The sequence below is a fragment of the Antechinus flavipes genome, chromosome 4, assembly GCF_016432865.1.
Source record: "Antechinus flavipes isolate AdamAnt ecotype Samford, QLD, Australia chromosome 4, AdamAnt_v2, whole genome shotgun sequence".
Classification (NCBI taxonomy): domain Eukaryota; kingdom Metazoa; phylum Chordata; class Mammalia; order Dasyuromorphia; family Dasyuridae; genus Antechinus; species Antechinus flavipes.
This window is the reverse complement of record NC_067401.1, coordinates 225168262-225185515: the sequence shown is the minus strand read 5'-3', so window position 1 is coordinate 225185515 and position 17254 is coordinate 225168262. Positions and strand designations below refer to the sequence as shown.

At 33.5% G+C, this 17254-nt stretch overlaps 1 protein-coding gene across 1 annotated transcript in view; it reads right to left on the bottom strand.

Moving 5' to 3' along the window:
* Positions 1-17254, bottom strand: part of PRIM2 (DNA primase subunit 2) — a 373726-nt gene that overhangs the window by 288313 nt on the left and 68159 nt on the right. The window lies entirely within an intron of this gene.

Genomic DNA, 17254 nt, shown 5'->3' with positions numbered 1-17254 from the left:
GGGAAAAAGAGAGGCAGGAAGGGAAAAAGGGAGGAAGGAACAATGGATCAGTGTCTTCATTTAGGAGATAAGGAAGGTGAGATCCAGGGAACCAACTAAGTAGCTTATAATAGAAAATCTGATCCTATCGTTCATACTACTTTTAAAAATTATAAATGTTCTATTCCAAAATAAACCAACATTTACAATGTTGGCATTCAATCATGATTTTCTTCCTAAATAAGATAATGAACCCCAAAATACAAGATTAGTCACATGAAAAGCAGTGTTGGGAAATAAAAAAATCAAGGTTGGCAAGAACCTCAAATGGTTGACCAGTCCTATAAGAGACATCCCTCATAGAGAAGACATTACTCATGAATTATCCTCTTTTAACAATGGCTATTGTATAAATTATAACTTCATACCAAGTCAAACACTTATCTTGGGGAAGCATGAAATGCATTCTCTCACAAAAACACCAATAAAATACCAAAGTTGTGACAGAACAATAAAAATCATACCCGTGGCTCATTATTAGGAGTTATGAAAAAAGGACCCCACCACGTGGCTGGTGAAATAAATATAGTTCCATATATCAGAGGCTTTTCTTCACAAGAGATTCACCTTCTAAAAGAGTTAGTACTAAGTACAATTTCCCCCATTTATGAGACAGCAGTGTTTGGAAAAAGTCATTTATACCTTCAACAATTTAAAATACCTTGGGGAACTACAAGTCATGACTTTTCCTTCACCCTCCATGAAATCACAATAAAATGTTCTCAAGCTTGTCAATTTATTGTACCCTTAATTCACTTTCTTATACTAGTACTCATCATGTTACTTGTCTACAAAATCACATCACCACATTTGCTACAATGAGCAGTGAAGTTTCTCATAAAGACATGAAAGTCAAGACAAGAAAGTCAATTCTGGTAACTTATTTCTAAACTTCAAAGACTGTTGGTAACATCCTATGGATTCAAAGAACTTCTAAAGTAAACTGTATACAAATCTCAACATATTCATTTCACAGCCACATAGCAAATGAAACATTTAAACCAAGAATTTGTTTGGAGCCAGTTTCCCTTCTTTCTCATGTGATTTTTGAAAAATTGTCTTAACACGAACAGGACTAATTTAACTCACCTAGAAAATGCATATTCATCCAAAAATCATTCTCTAATTCTATTCTCCAATATCTAGAAAGCCTAATTCATCATGATATATTTTTGTAATGTGTATGTTTTTCTTGATAATTATTATGTTCCTAAACTGGAACTGCTTGATTTCATATGAGACACAACCAACACAATGGCAATGAGACTAAGTTTTACTGTATTTAATTTTGATTCAACTCTGCTTTTCTCTTTCTCATTAAATTGTGAAAGAGCTGACTTTAAGAAGTCTGAATTCTCATCTACACATACAAAAACCATACAATCTCTTACAAATGTCCAGTCACTGTTAAAAATTACACTTTCAACACTTAATCATCCTGTAACATTTCTTGTATTCCCAGGACCCCTGCATGAAATTTTTAAATTGGAAACTGAAAAGGTGATGCATCTTTCTTTGTAGTGACTGAATAAATTTTTGCTCTATGAGAGTGGAACTGTCAAAGAACTGAATTTACAAGTACAAAAAAAGCTATTTCAGTACTCTGCTGTTTCCTAGCAACTAGAATCTACTGATATTTTCTCATCACAAGTAGGTAATATGGATAAAATCTGTGTTTCAGTGCAATCATGTGTCTATGAAAGCAATGCTCTTCAGTGGGGGAAAAAGCAACTTTGCTAAATAATTTGGCTAAATAATAATAAATAACTCTTGTTCATCTAATCTAGATTTATAATTATAAAAAAGTAATTATAATTGCTAAATAGTTCAGATGACATAGTGATCATTTCTCCTCTGAGGGAGGGAATTATTTAATTTCCCCAGGAAGGGTGGACATAAATATTGCTATCTAGGACTATGGTCACATAAGAGGTTACCTGAAGATTACTCTGGAGACTTCACTCTATGAAGGATGAAGTTGCCTTTCTCAAGAACAATGGAATTTAGAATCAGTTTCAAGAATACTGCTTCATTAGTTTGGAGACAGGTTCTAAAACTACCTTCTTACCTAGATGCTTTTAAAAAGAGCTGTCATGAGAAGAAAAATTAGACCAGTACAGTTAAATTCCATTTAATTTTGAGCAGTCTAGAAATCAAAAGTGTCAAAGAACCTCAGATGTCATCGGATTCAACTTCCTTCTTTTCTACTGAGGAAATTGAGGCTGAGAGAAATTGAATCCCTCTCCTTAAGTCACACAGCCCATTAGAGACACAACCAAAACTAGATCTAGTCTCCCAATTTCCCTCCCCATGGTACTTTTTCCACTAAGGCCAATTATCTGGCAAACAGATTCTTTAGAAAAATTCCAGGCTACTGTCATTTGCAATGTTTTAGAATATTAGTTAGGTTTCAATACATGGGCAAAAGTCCCAAATATATTACCATACTTCATGCCCTCCACCCTGCCCAATACCACCCTATTCTAAAAACATCAGACTAGACTAAAGAAGAATTTAAAACTTCATTTCATTTCCTCAGTATACTAGAAAGAAAAGGTAAGTAGGCCTCTTTCAGTATAATGGTAAGAGGTGAAATGAGACTTAGGAGACTAAATTTCAAAATCTGCCTTTACCACAAGTAACCTCTAAATGCCTCAGTCTCCCGATTTTCCACATAAGAAGTATTCTCAACTTGAAATTTCATGTTTAAGTTTGCAGTCCTCCCCTATTTGTACTGCCTTTCCAACTTGATCTCAAATAACTCCTCTCCACATGACCAAACTGAACCCTTCATAGATCCCCATCCATGCTTGTCCTCACACATACTTCTCACTTTCCCAATATCATGCAGTGGTGCTCACATGCCCCCCATACTTGGAATGCCAACTCTCCTCTGATGAATTCCTATCTTAGAGCCAACCCAAATGCTAACTCTTCCAACAAGACTTCCTAACATGAACTCTCCAGGTAGTTGTGACCTTTCCTACACACGCAGCTTACAGCTTGCACTGACTGCATGTATTTGCTGTACATTATTAGTTGGCACTATATAGGGTCATTTGTATATATCAGCTCTGAAATTTGGTGGCAAATTCTCAGCTAACAATTGCTGAGAACCTAGAAAACATAAAAAAGCTTCAAAAAGATGAATCAGTAAAAAAAAAAAAAATCTTGCTGCCATGTGTGAAAAATGGTGAGTACATAGTTCCTGCTTATACTGACAAAAAAGAAAAATCAACTGCATTCACATGTAGCCAGTCAACATTAAACAAGTTATAAACAAAGCTGTACCAAATACTTTGAAGAAGAAAATCAAGATCCTGTTTTGAAGCACCTTATAATTTTACTCAGCCAACAGATTACCAAAATATTAATACAAACAACCTGACAATTACATAAGTACTATCTGCTAAGTATAAAAATGGGGCATATTAGTGCCTAGTAGTTGAGGCAAAAAATAACTCTTCCCACAGTGTAAAAACCATAAAGTTTTTCTGTGGTGCACCAAATACAGAGAAAGAGATGAATGAATGAATAAATATTAAGCATTTTACCTTATGCCAAGAACCATGTAAAGCACTGGAAATACAAACAAAAAAAGCAAACATAGTACCTGCCCTCAAGGAACTTATATCCAAAACAGTGGAAAAAAAACAAATATAGAGAGGAAGATGAATGAAGCATGGCTAGAATTAAGTACAGATGTAGGGGCTACCATATTTTATCTGATTGCCATTCTCTTAGGAGAATAGTATCTTTTTTCAATGCCTTATTAAAGTAGATTTTAGATTCTAGACTCTAGATTCTCAAAGACCTCAAAGAGACACATTCTACCTAGCTAGAAAAAGTTCCAATACATTCCTAGTAAGGGATTTTTATTTCTTTGGTCCAAAAACCATACTAAATATATTTAGATATGTTCATCACCTGGATGTTTGCAAAGTAATCACTTTTTTGGCCATAGCAACTATTCTGTCTACCTACCAAAATGAAACTACACCAATAAAAATTAGAAATCCTTAAAAAACAGAATCCTACCATATTGTCTCACATACATGTGTATGTGTGATATTTGTATGCATGGACATATCACGGACCCCTTTTGTTGTCTGGTGAAACCGATGGTCTCCTCAGAATAATGCTTTAAAATGCATAAAATACAATGCACAGAATCACAAAGGAAATCAATTAAACTGAAATAGTTATCAAAATTAAAAAAAAAAATACACAAACCCCCAATGTTGATAACAGGTTAGTCTTACTAGCTCTTGCTTTCCAATAATGCAATGGCTTTGAAAAGTAGCTACAACCTTCATTCAACCCAGGAAATTACAGCCAACAACTTGATTAATCAAAGAAAAGACCAAAGAATCATAAACCACATAAAGAAGTTAATTACAAAATCATGTGATATAGAAACAAGAGATCTGAAATCACCCTGAAACTTACAATTGTGGATGTCTTTACTGAATGAAAAATTCAGCAAAGTCGATTATGAAGTAAAATTCTTTTAATGAGGAATGTGTCTCAGAATGTATTTTAAAAGAATATCACCACAAAACTACGGATAATGGTGAGGCTTTCAAAGGTAAGAAGTAGATGATAAATGATTTGATTAAATTTATATTTACCTGGCTTACAAATTTCAAAATACCAAAGCTATTGTTAAATAGACTCTAGATTATCCATATAAAATGAATGAAAACAAGATAGAGAAGATATCTTCTCAAATCACTTAGTAATGATGGAATTGTTTAGGAAAAAAAATACTCAAATGCAATATAGAAGGATCAAAAAACAAGCTTTTGTTATGCATTTATTCTATGTTAAATACTGTGCTAGGCACTAAGTATGCAAAAACAAAAACAGAAAAAAATGAAATAAACACTGAAATGAATGGAGAAAACTATATATATATATATATATATATATATATACAGAATAAACACAAGGCAGTTATGGAGGGAGAGGTACTAGCACTTGGAAGTCAGAAAGAATTGCAATGGAATACAGAAAAAGTAGAAAACTCAAAATAAGAGACTAATCCCAAAATTCAAAAATAATTCTAGAACATACGAGGCAAGTCATTGCCTGTTTCAGTTTTCTTTTCTATAAAATGGGACTAACAGTAACAGCTACCTTCCAAGGTTATTGTGAGAATCAAATGAGATATTTGCAAAGCACTTAGCAAACTTTAAAATAGTGTATAAATGCTCATGACCACAATAATGTCTGCAAATATTCCTACACTTAAAGGGTCCTGGATTTGGAATCAAAGTGCCTAGATTCAAATCCTAGTTCCCTATCATTTACTGCCTCTTTGTGATTTTAAGCAAATGATTTAACCTCTTGCAATCTCATCTGTAAAATGAAGGAACAAACAAGCCTTTTCTGCTTGATTACCTATTACTCCTCTTCCCAAAGTCTACAATTTAACAGAACTGGCCTGTTTTGGTCTTCCTCAAATATAACACTCCATTCATAAATTGTTACTATTGTTCAGGCATTTTTAAGTCATGTCTGGCTTGTCATAAGCCCATGTAAGGTTTTCTTGGCAAAGATACTAGTGTGATTTGCCTATTTCTTTCTCCAACTCATTTTACAGATAAAGAAACTGAGGCAAACAGAGTGAAATGACTTGCCAAGGGTCAATTAGTAAGTTTCTAAGGCCAAATTTAAACTCGGGAAAATGAGGTTTCCCAAATCCAGGCCCAGCATTGCACCACTTAGCTGTCCCTCTCAAAAAAAAACCCAAAACAAACCAACAAAAAAAAACTTGGATCTATTTCATAAATATTATGCATACCCATAAGTTTACTGTAGGTCAAGAATTGTTTAATTTTTGGCTTTGTATCCCCAGTCTACAAGACAAGAGATATGCCCTTAAAACTTCAAGTCAATAATATCTCCCAATATCCAGCATCCATCCAAAAAAAAAAAAAAAATCAGGAACCTAAAGCAATTCCTTCAGTGGTAGAGGATTGGCTGCCATGACAACAACCACAGATGATAACTCAGGGCAATGGAGTCCAGCAATAAGGTGGTAGTTGACAGGTAGAACATTAGTAGAAGCATGGTCACAGAGAACTCCAGGAAAGAAGTAGGACCTAGGTCGATTGCTCCCCTGCATGTGTGCCATACTTGTTCAATAAATACCTCCAGGTTTTGTTCTAGAACTATGGCTCTGTTCCCTCTTCTCAGGTGGATACCATGCTTCAATTTATCATTCTGCCACAATTAATCAATACTGATTGAAGCAAAGAAGAACAGCAGAAGGAAGGTAACAAGACAAGAGATACCAGCGAAGGCACTCCAACTTCCAGTAGGCAACAAAATGGAAGAAAAAAACATGATAGAAAGGATAGAAAATGATGTCTATCGTAATCCCATGTGATTTAGTGGTTCTCCCACCCTTCTTCAGGAAGAGAAGTTGTGTAGGAAAGTAAGCAAGAGAGACACTGAGAAGCTTGGGTCATTCTAGTAGTCTGTGATCCAGTAATTCATAAGGGCTTCATTTTACTTTTTCTCTCATTCTCCTATTTCAATCAATCGACCGACACACATTTTTAAGTGTCTGCTATGTGCAAGAAACTATTCACCAATCAATCTTCTAGGGGTTAAAAATACAGATACAAAAATGAGATAGTCCTTTTCCTTAAGGGCCTTCTATTCTCCTGGAAGTATATGCAATTACAATACAAATAGAAAATTCAATTTTAAGATAGAAAAGAATCACACAGTGATTTTGAGAGAGGGAGATAATAATGATTGGAGGTATGAGGAAGATCTTTTGAAGAAGGCAGCACTTGGGCTAATCTTCAAAAGGAGCTAAGAAATCCCTAAAGGAAGAGGTCAGAAAAGAAAACATCCTAGGCATAGGGGACAGTCTGTACAAAGGTAAAGAAGTAAGAGATATAGTTCTGTATATGGGGAAACTATAAGTATGCTACTTTGCTGAAATGATAAATGCATGATCATTCTGGAAAGATAGGCTAGAATGAGACTTTGAAAGGTTTAAATGACAAAATGAAGAGGCATTTTATCCTAAAGGCAATGGAGAACCACAGAAGCTTCTTGAAGAAAGGAATGATACAATCAGACTATGGAACTTTATTAATAAGGATTTTGTTAGAGCTAGCTATGTATTTAAGGAGAGACAAGAAAGAATGTTTAAGGTAATATATGTTATGGTTATAAGGGTAAAAAAAATATCATCACCTCAAAATCTGTATGTGTACAAAAGGGGAGTAAACAATTTCCCAATGGGAAATAGAGGTCCATGAATAGCAAAATTTTCCCAGCTATTTGGAGTGGGGGTTATCTGATCCAAAATTATGACAACATCAGAAATCAATTAGACATATTTTACACAAGGGCTATTTCATCTTAGCATAGTATTATTATAATAAAAAAAATACATTAGTATAATGAAAAATACAGAAGTATTAGCATAATGAAAAAATACACACAAAAAAAAGTCAGGAAAACCTCTGCCACTTATTAGCTATGTGTCAATGAGCCCTTTCAGGGTATTAGTCATCCCTCCAAGAATACAAATTACAAAGACTAGAAATCTGCATTAGTAGAGGGATTTTGCACTTCTATGAGTTCCTTACACTGATAAAATAATGGTTCATGGCCAATAAAAACAAAAGTAATCCTAGTTAAAAAAATTTTAATGAAGAGGTAACAATTAATGTATTAATTTTCTGAATTTATTATAAATGAATTCTTCCTAAGGGTTTCAAAAGAGTAGGCTTCCTTGAGCAAGTAATCATTTCACTCCATTCATTTTACATAGTACTACAATGGAAATAGCTCTGAAGTCAAGAAAACATGAGTTCAAATTCTACTTCAGACACTTACTAACTGTGTAACCCTTAGCAAGTCACTTAACCTCTCTTAAGCTTCAGTTTAGTTTCTTATAATAGCACATGCCAGTGAAAGTTGCAAGAACAAATAGGATAATATAGAGAGAGTTCTATGCAAATCTTACAGCACTATATAAATCACAATGTTAAATAACATAATTTATATGATGTGTGTGGATGGGGGTGGGATATGTGTGTGTGTATGTATACGTGTGTGTGTGTGTGTGTGTATAATTTTTTTCTACACCAGCCCTGAAGTCAGGAGGGCCTGAGTTTAAATCTGGCCTCAGACACTTAACACTTCCTACCTCTGTGACCCTGGGCAAATCACTTAACCTCAATTGCCTCAGCCAAAAAAAAAAAAAAAAAAATCTAATAAGGAATGCAAAGATCAATCTTGATCCATTCTCATTTGAAGCATCGTGAATTCTAACTCAATTCTAATTAAATTAATATTCTCTTACAATGTTTTCAAAAAGTAAATACAGTCTTTATTCATGTTCTAGCCTTTCAATTATAATATTTTGTCTTCCTAGAACATAACAATATGAAAAAAAAAAATTAGTTCAAATAGTTACCAAGTATATGTAAGCAATTTAACAGTTTGGTTTGTTAAACATTTGTAAGGTGTTATTGGATTAGTTCATGTGACACTTGAAAAATTCAGAATAACTTACCAATTTTATTGCCTATTGGCATAAGTTACACTGCCTTATCCATATCAACCCATTTTCCAATAACCCTGAATAAATTAATCTTTTGTAGAGCTACACTCCTGAGAAAATCTATTTCAGCCCCAAGAAAGTGACTAGTGAGACCAGACAAAACATTTATACATAATTCTTAGTAACAATTCAAAAGCATCCATTTTTCTTTTACCATGGCTTAGAAAACTACACTATACACAGCTTCTGAAGAGGATAAGGGATTTTTTAAAAAGGGGATTCAGTGCTCTTTGGAAATGAGATAACTTGATCAAGTGCCTACATGGCATATTTTTATCCAAAGCAACAAACACTTGTTCAACCACAGACTTGACTGCTATTCTTAAAAAGAGAAAAAGGAAATCCTTTGTGAAAAGAAAAATTCTTTCTCTCTACTATGATTTTGAGAAACAGTAGCTTATTCATCTGTCAATTATCTCCTTGGAAACTTCTCATCCTCTTCTTTTTATCTAAATGGGAAATCTACAAACATCAACTAAATTATCTTAAAAGGCTCTCTTTGAACATGGTTTTTTGCTTCAGTCTCTTCTCATGAAAGACCTCACAGATAGAATGCAAAACTAATCTACTCATTGTGAGATGACAAAATCAGTGTTCTCAAAAAGCTGAAAAGACTTGGGATACAGTCACATTATAAGATATTTAATATACCTTCCACTGTTAAGTTATATTTCAATTGCTTTCAAAATGACTTAATGGGGACTTTTCAAAACCTTAAATTTGGTAAAAAGTTAATCAGTCTCCCTCAAAAAAACAGGTAGTGTTTTGGGAACTGAATCATTTAACTATTTTAAAAAGCAATTTCCTTCCCTTATGCTTTTTTTCTTACTTTCCAATATTTTTTTCAAACTAGGTTTAAATTCCCAATGATCTATGTACAAAAATATTTACCACAGTTTTTTGGCATGTCAAAAAACTGGAATCAAAGGAGGGTCCATCAATTGGAAACTAGATGAAAAAATTATACAAATTAATGGCATATTATTGTATCACAAGAAATTATGAAAGGGGCAGTTTTGAAGAAACTGAGAACATATGCAAGAACTGATGCAGAACAAAGAGAATTTTTTAAAAATAATTGAAAGACGTAATAATCATGGTTAATTCAAAAACCAATCACAATTCCAGAGGACCCCATGATGAAACACTGTAAAGTCCAGGCTAATTCCCTGGAGGGCTCAAGAACAGCCAGAGTCAGGATAAGTAAAAGTCCTTGGTCTTTAGGGAGAGAAGTGAAGGAGACAGACAAACTGTCACAGGCTCGCCACCAACCTTTCTCCTCCTCATCCTACCAAAAAGTGAGTCTGTTTTTTCTCACAATACCCTCTAATCCAGGGGTCCTCAAACTTTTTAAATAGAGGGCCAGTTCACTGTCCCTCAGAATGTTGGAGGGCCGGACGATAGTAAAAACAAAAACTTTGTTTTGTGGACCTTTAAATAAAGAAACTTCATAGCCCTGGGTGAGGGGGATAATTGTCCTCAGCTGCCACATATGGCCCACAGGCCTTAGTTTGAGGACCCTTGCTCTAATCCTTCCTACAATTATCAAACATCAAGCAAGCATGGAACAGTGAGAAGGGCCATTTTTCCAAACATATGCTAATAGAATCATTGTCCAATAGGTAATTAGCCTTAAGTGCTCTGCAGTCTGATTCAAGTACACCTTTTAAGAGTTTCAGCCCTTTACAAAACATGATGCTTATCTTTTGACATAGAAATATACAGACTAATTCACAACTGATGGACAAAGAGAATGTAAAAATTAGTTTCACTTGACCACGCATATTTGTTATAAGGGTATTGTCTTTCTTTTTGCAATAGCAGGGAAGAGGCAAAAAGTGGGATAAAGACAAAGTAGATTTTTGTTAAATAAAAACATTTTTTAAATTAATAATGACAATGACCATCTATGTACTTATTCAGGCTGCCTATTTGTCCAAAGTACATCTTCAACGCTTTATTCTAACCAAAAAGAAAAAAATCTCTCCAGCTACCATTACTTTTAATTTCATATAAAAAATCTAATTCTGACAAATTATTTTAGCAATCACAGAAACCTTGCAATAACACCTTGGAAAATATTCTAGCACATTCTTGCTATTATTGTATACAATATATTCCTGGTTCTGCTTGTTTCACTCCGCATCAGTTCATATAAATCTTCCCAGACCTTTCTAAAAATATTCCATTATCTTCATATACCATAACCTTTTCAGCCATTCCTCAACTGATGGGTACCTACTCATTTTCCAATTCTTTGCTCCCACAAAAGTTCTTACTTCTGAAGATGTACTTACATCAGGAATAGGTTAAATAGGCAACACAACATATATACCATGAAGGCTATGAGTAGGGAAGGATAGGTAAAAGGGGAAGCAAAAGGTGGAAGAAGACAAAAGAGGGATTCAGGAGTAGGGGGAAGTTAAATAATAGCAAGGCAAGTTAAGGAGCAGAATTAAAATAGAAAAGTTAGCAGAGATTGTGTGTGTGTGTGTGTGTGTGTGTGTGTGTGTGTGTACTTGAGTATATGTAGATATGTATGCATATTGGTCTCCTTATATATGTGTACATATACATATATGTGGGTCTGTGGTTAGGTGTGAAGGTGGGTATGTGGATGTGTATTAGCTATATCAGTGTTTAATTATAGCCTGCATGGGGAAAGGGGAAAATGAAAGGGAGAAAAAAAAATAAAATTTAAAAAGTACACAGCAGAGAACAAAAGAATAATCTGCAAGAAAGTAAAGATAGACCCTTATGAATATAATTTCTTCTATAATTATGTATCCTTTCTTGAATTGAAAATTTATTGCTATATACTTTGAATCTTCCCTGACATTCTGCTGGGCACATGATGATGTTTTGTGCTGTTTTCTTTTTTTTTTTTCACTTTTCTGTTTTTCTTTTTTTTCTTTTTTTAACAGATAGAAAATAAAAACAATATAAAAATTTTAAAATTAAAAAAAAAATTCTTATGGAGCAGCTACATAGTACACTGTATAGAGAACCAGTACTAGAGTCAGAAAGACCCTAATTCAAATCCAGTCTCAGACATAACACTTCCTAGCTATGTGATTTTGGGCAGGCCACTTAACCCCGCTTCTCTCTTACCACCACAACTAAAAGCAAAGAGGGGGCAGTGTGCTAGGATAAGAAGAAAACAGACTCGAAGAGTGGAAACACCTGGGTTTGAATACTGGCTATGCTACTTACATAACATTTTACAGTGTATTATGTTATATAATACATATACATATATACATAATATAATGGAAACATAATACAATGGAAAAGGCTCTGGAGTCTGAGGAGCTGGTGTCAGATCCTACTTTGGCACTCAGTACTTAAATGATTTTGTAAAATGAGAGGGTTGGATGAGAAGGTCTGAGGGTTCTTTCTGCTTAAAAATCTGTGCTTCCTCTTATGATCTAATATAACCTCATTTTACATATGAACATATTAAAGGCTTAAGAAGTAAGATGACGTACCCCTGTGATCAAAGGCTGCAAGTTTGTAAATGGCAAAAATGAGATGAGGGGTGTAGAAAATGTGGTTAAAGATCTTGTTTTCTGCATCACAGTGGGGAGTGCCTAAGTGACACCACACTTGTGAACACCTGTATGATAAAGAACATGCAACTGGTTTTGCATGAACATGAACAAATAAAATGAATGCCAATGGGAGCCACGATTAAGGGTAGGGATTCACATAGGGGAATCAGATGCTCTAGATAGCTCTGTAGTATTCAGCCATGGGGAATCAGGAGAGGGATGCCTATATAGTCACTTACAAGGAACTGTGACCAAAGAAGGTGACAGCCAACAGGATAAGTGATTAGGGACGGGGCCTCCTTTGGGGGAATCAGGCACTCCGGATAGGTTGTAACCTCCATAATACCTAGCCAATAGAGAATCAAGAAAGGGACTTGCTTTGAGACAAGGTACAAAAATTTAGGCTTTGGTGCTTTAAGGGTGTGCCTATTTATTTGGAAACCTGTTTTTGCAAGATCATGAATGAAAATCTTTTCCTGGCTTCATTGGCAAATCTGCAGGGCTTTTGGTAAGATGTTTGTCTCTTCATTAATACATTTATTGATGGAGTTGTGAATTGATCCAACCATTTTGGAGAGCAATTTGGAACTATATCTAAAGGGCTGTAAAACTGCATACCCTTTGACCCAGAAGTGTTTCTACTAGACCTATATCCCAAAGAGATCATAAAAAAGGAGAAATGATCAATGTGTGCAAAAAATGTTTGTGGCAGCCCTTTTTTGTAATGGCAAGAAACTGGAAACTGAGCAGGTGTCCATCAGTTGGAGAATGGCTGAATAAATTATAGTATAAGAATGTTATGGAATATTATTGTTCTATAAGAAATGATCAGCAGGATGAATACAGAGAGGACTGGCAAGACTTACATGAATTAATACTAAGTGAAATGAGCAGAACCAGGAAATCATTGTACAGAGCAATAGCAAGATTATAAGATGATCACTTCTGATGTACATGACTCTTTTCAGCAATGAGATAATTCAGCAGTTCCGATGGTCTTGTGATGAAGAGCGCCATCTGCACCAAGAGAAGCTGTGGGAACTGAGTGTGGATCAAAAATTTAATGCTGTTTGCTTGCATTTTGTTTGCTTTCTCATTTTTTTGATTTTTGATCTGATTTTTCTTGTGTACCATAATAATTGTGGAAATATATATAAAATAATTGCACATGATATGGATTACTTGCCATCTGGAGGGGAAGAAAAAGAAAATCTGGAACATAGTTTTTCAAGATGAATGTTAAAAATAAACAGCTTTAATTTTTAAAAAAAAGATGTTTGTCTCTTACAGAGAGAAAAATTATTAAGAAAAAAATTGAATTAAAAAAACGTCAGGGCAAGGTAGCAATTAGATGGTAAGAGTGAATGAAAATGGATAGACTGCCAGTAAAAAGTGCTGCACTAGTATCCATAAAACAACAAAAGAGGTAAAGAAAGTTTTCAAATGGGTTCAGTAAGTGTTTTCTGGAGAAAATGATAGAAGAACAATGGCAAGAAATCTCACAGTATGAGAAAGCATGGATTGATTTAAATGAACACCTATATTAAGGCAATTAAATAACATTTATTTAGACTCAAATATGTGCCAAAAATTATGGTGGGGATATAAAGGGGAAAATAAAGTCATACCTGCCCTGTGGAAACTTATTTTGTACCTAAGGATGAAACAAGTACACAAATATTTTGTCACAAAATATACAAAAATAAATATGAAATCACAGGTCATCCAAGTAGTAAAACAGGTCGAGTGTCATGCTTGCAAGCAAATATTCTATTTAATTTTCTTGCATTTTCAACCTAATTAAAGTTTTTACAAAACTACCTCAAAGTTGTTTGAATATTTCATTTTTACAAGTTCATCCTGAATTTCCAAAGAGTAACTTTTCTTATACTCAGTATATGATCATTCTATACATTTTACAGATTTTATAACTTTTACAATTTTTACAAATTTTACTAAATAAAAAAAAATAATAACCATAAGAAAATGTACTAATACTGATAAAATAAAATAGCTGGATTTTTTTTTGGTGGGAATTTGATCCCTCCCCTCAAGTTACTATCAAATATAAAAACAAATATAACAAACTGTCAAAATATCAATCATAAAAGTATTACATCCTATGCAAATATATGCCAATGAAAAGGCTTTTTTTTTCCCCTTTCAACTCCTGCCTCTTCCTACCTCGTCACACAAAAAAGTATGAGATACAAAAATAATCCAATTCTATATCCCAATAGCATTTTATATCATTTACAAACAGTACTTTGTTTAACAAAATTATATAATCCTACAGTTTACATTACAATGCAGCAACCATGCCAAGGAAATTTCCTCTACAAACAATAAATATGGGTCTATTAATCAAGAGTCATTCTAATTGGTTCAAAGTTGTCTCATTAAATGTAAGATCTTCTAGGGCTTAGTAATAAATTTATCCAAATTCATTTGCTCAATATGTAAAAAGAAAACAATCCATACTATAATTGGCCCAATGTTCAACCTGGTCCATTATTCTACTCTCTAATAATAACTCCAAAAAACATGTGGTGAAAAGACATGCAGTGAAAAACAATAGCAATTGTTCTAATGGGGTTAGGGATATAGCTTAAATAGTCTAAAAATCATCAAGCACACTAAGGATAGCTATATATATTTATGGCATTATTAAATTAACTTTTTGGATCTGAATCTTCAGCCTCATTTAGTCCTGCCTACATCCTCTATCCCTATCTTATAAATACTATAACAACAGAATTTTCTGTTCATAGAAATCAAGATCCAATGGGCAATCTCTGAATACCATTAAATTGCTCTTTAGTGAAGTATTGAGAAAAAAATGTTATAATTTTGTAGGAAGAAAAAAGAAGTTGGAAATTTGACCCTAAGGTGAATTTTAAGATCACTGTGAAATTTTTAATAATACCAACTTGAAAATCTAGACATACTCTTTTCAAAGGCTAAGACCATTTCCAATTGAAAATCAAATGTTCTAACATTTATCTACATGCACATTTAGTTTCTCAAGTTTTCACTTGAAAAAATAAAACATAACTTCTACTTTAAGATAATGTAAAAATACATGAACTGATGCTAAGTGAAATGAGCAGAACCAGTAGATCATTATACACTTCAACAACGATATTGTATGAGGATGTATTCCGATGGAAGTGGATTTCTTTGACAAAGAGACCTAACTGAGTTTCAATTGATAAATGATGGACAGAAGCAGCTACACCCAAAGAAAGAACACTGGGAAACGAATGTGAACTATCTGCATTTTTGTTTTTCTTCCCATTACCTTCTGAATCCAATTCTCCCTGTGCAACAAGAGAACTGTTCAGTTCTGCAAACATATATTGTATCTAGGATATACTGCAACATATCTAACATATATAGACTGCTTGCCATCTAGGGGAGGGGGTGAAAGGAGGGAGGGGAAAAATCGGAACAGAAACGAGTGCAAGGGATAATGTTGTAAAAAAATTACCCTGGCATGGATTCTGTCAATAAAAAGTTATTATTAAATAAAATAAAATAAAATATTTAATAATTTTAAAAAAGATAATGTAAAAACAAAATACTGTGCATGTGCAAAAAAAAAAAAATCTTCATTTTTAAAGAACTAGACAAAATTATTTCCCAGTTAATCTGTACACCACAAGTTTTATAAGAAAGAGTTAATTTATCCTTAATTTATTTGTGATATGGACTAGATGAGAAGTTACAAAATCAAAAGTAGTTAGCTGAAAAAATACTCAGACAGATGACTGAATCATTTTTCACAGCCAAATCTGATTACTTTTGCCAGGATTTGGGTTGAAATGAAAACTGCAAAGTGAAACGTGTATAAATGTAATCAGCAAATGCTAATAAAGCAACTTAAAATTCAAATGAAAATGGAAAAAAAAAAAAAAAACCACTCAATGTTCTGAGTACTACAAACTATGTTGCAACTTAATCAGAAATCTGTAAGTAATAATGAACAGTCAAGAAACAAATGCTTTTTAATGTTTCAGGTTTTTGTTTTTGTTTTTTTTTTTGGGGGGGGGTGGTACTTAAAAATGTTTGGTTTGGGATAAAAAAGAAAATAAAACAGTGCATACCTCTTCTAAAATAAATTAAAATTTGGTTTTTTAAAAATAGAACCCACTCTAATGTTCTCTATAATAAGTACCTACAACTACCTGGATATAGTAGCTGCAATTAATCTACATAATAAAAGACAAGGTCATCATGCAACTGTATATATTTTTAAATAAACACCACTTAAAGAACTATGCCTTCAGTAATTATTTTATTTTGAACCTTTCAAAATCTTACTCATCATATTTTCTGAATGTAGCTACCTCCAATTTTCTTTCTGGTATTTGCAATGGCACCAATATATATTCATTTTTACTTTTAAACAGATGGAACTCTCTCTCTGATTTCAACTCCAAACTGGGAGAACAAGATCCTAACAGTGTCCTACTAAACATTAAGGTAAAACACTCAGTGTAAAAGATTTTAAGATACATCAAAATGCATATAGAACTTCTTCAGATTAATAAGAGGAAGAAAAGATTAAAAAAAAATACAGGAGGAAGAAAAAAGTAAGAAAGAGGAGGGAGGAAGCATTTATTAAGCACTTACTATGTACCAAGTACTATGGCTAAATAGTTGAGATTTAAAACAAAATCAAGTCACAGAAGTAATTCTTACAAGCTCCATCACTCATTAGCCCTTTATACTTTCAAATGCTTCTTAATTTTGGAATGAAAACTACTTGAGATCAAGTCTAAGTTTTGTTCTGTACACCTAAATACCCAATAAGCACATCTACATTCACTGACTGGTTAACATCTCTGGGTAGTGAAGTGATTGAAACACAGAAGAACAGAGATCACTGCTTGGGATGAAAGCTTTAATAACTGAAATACTCAAGACCAGAAAGGAGAACAAGAACTAAACAAAATAGCCAGACCCTAATTGTTTCAAATGGGAATTTTCTTTAGTTTAAGGAAAACATTTACTGAATTTTCAATAATGAAGGACATTATTTTCATTTATCAAACTACAGAAACTA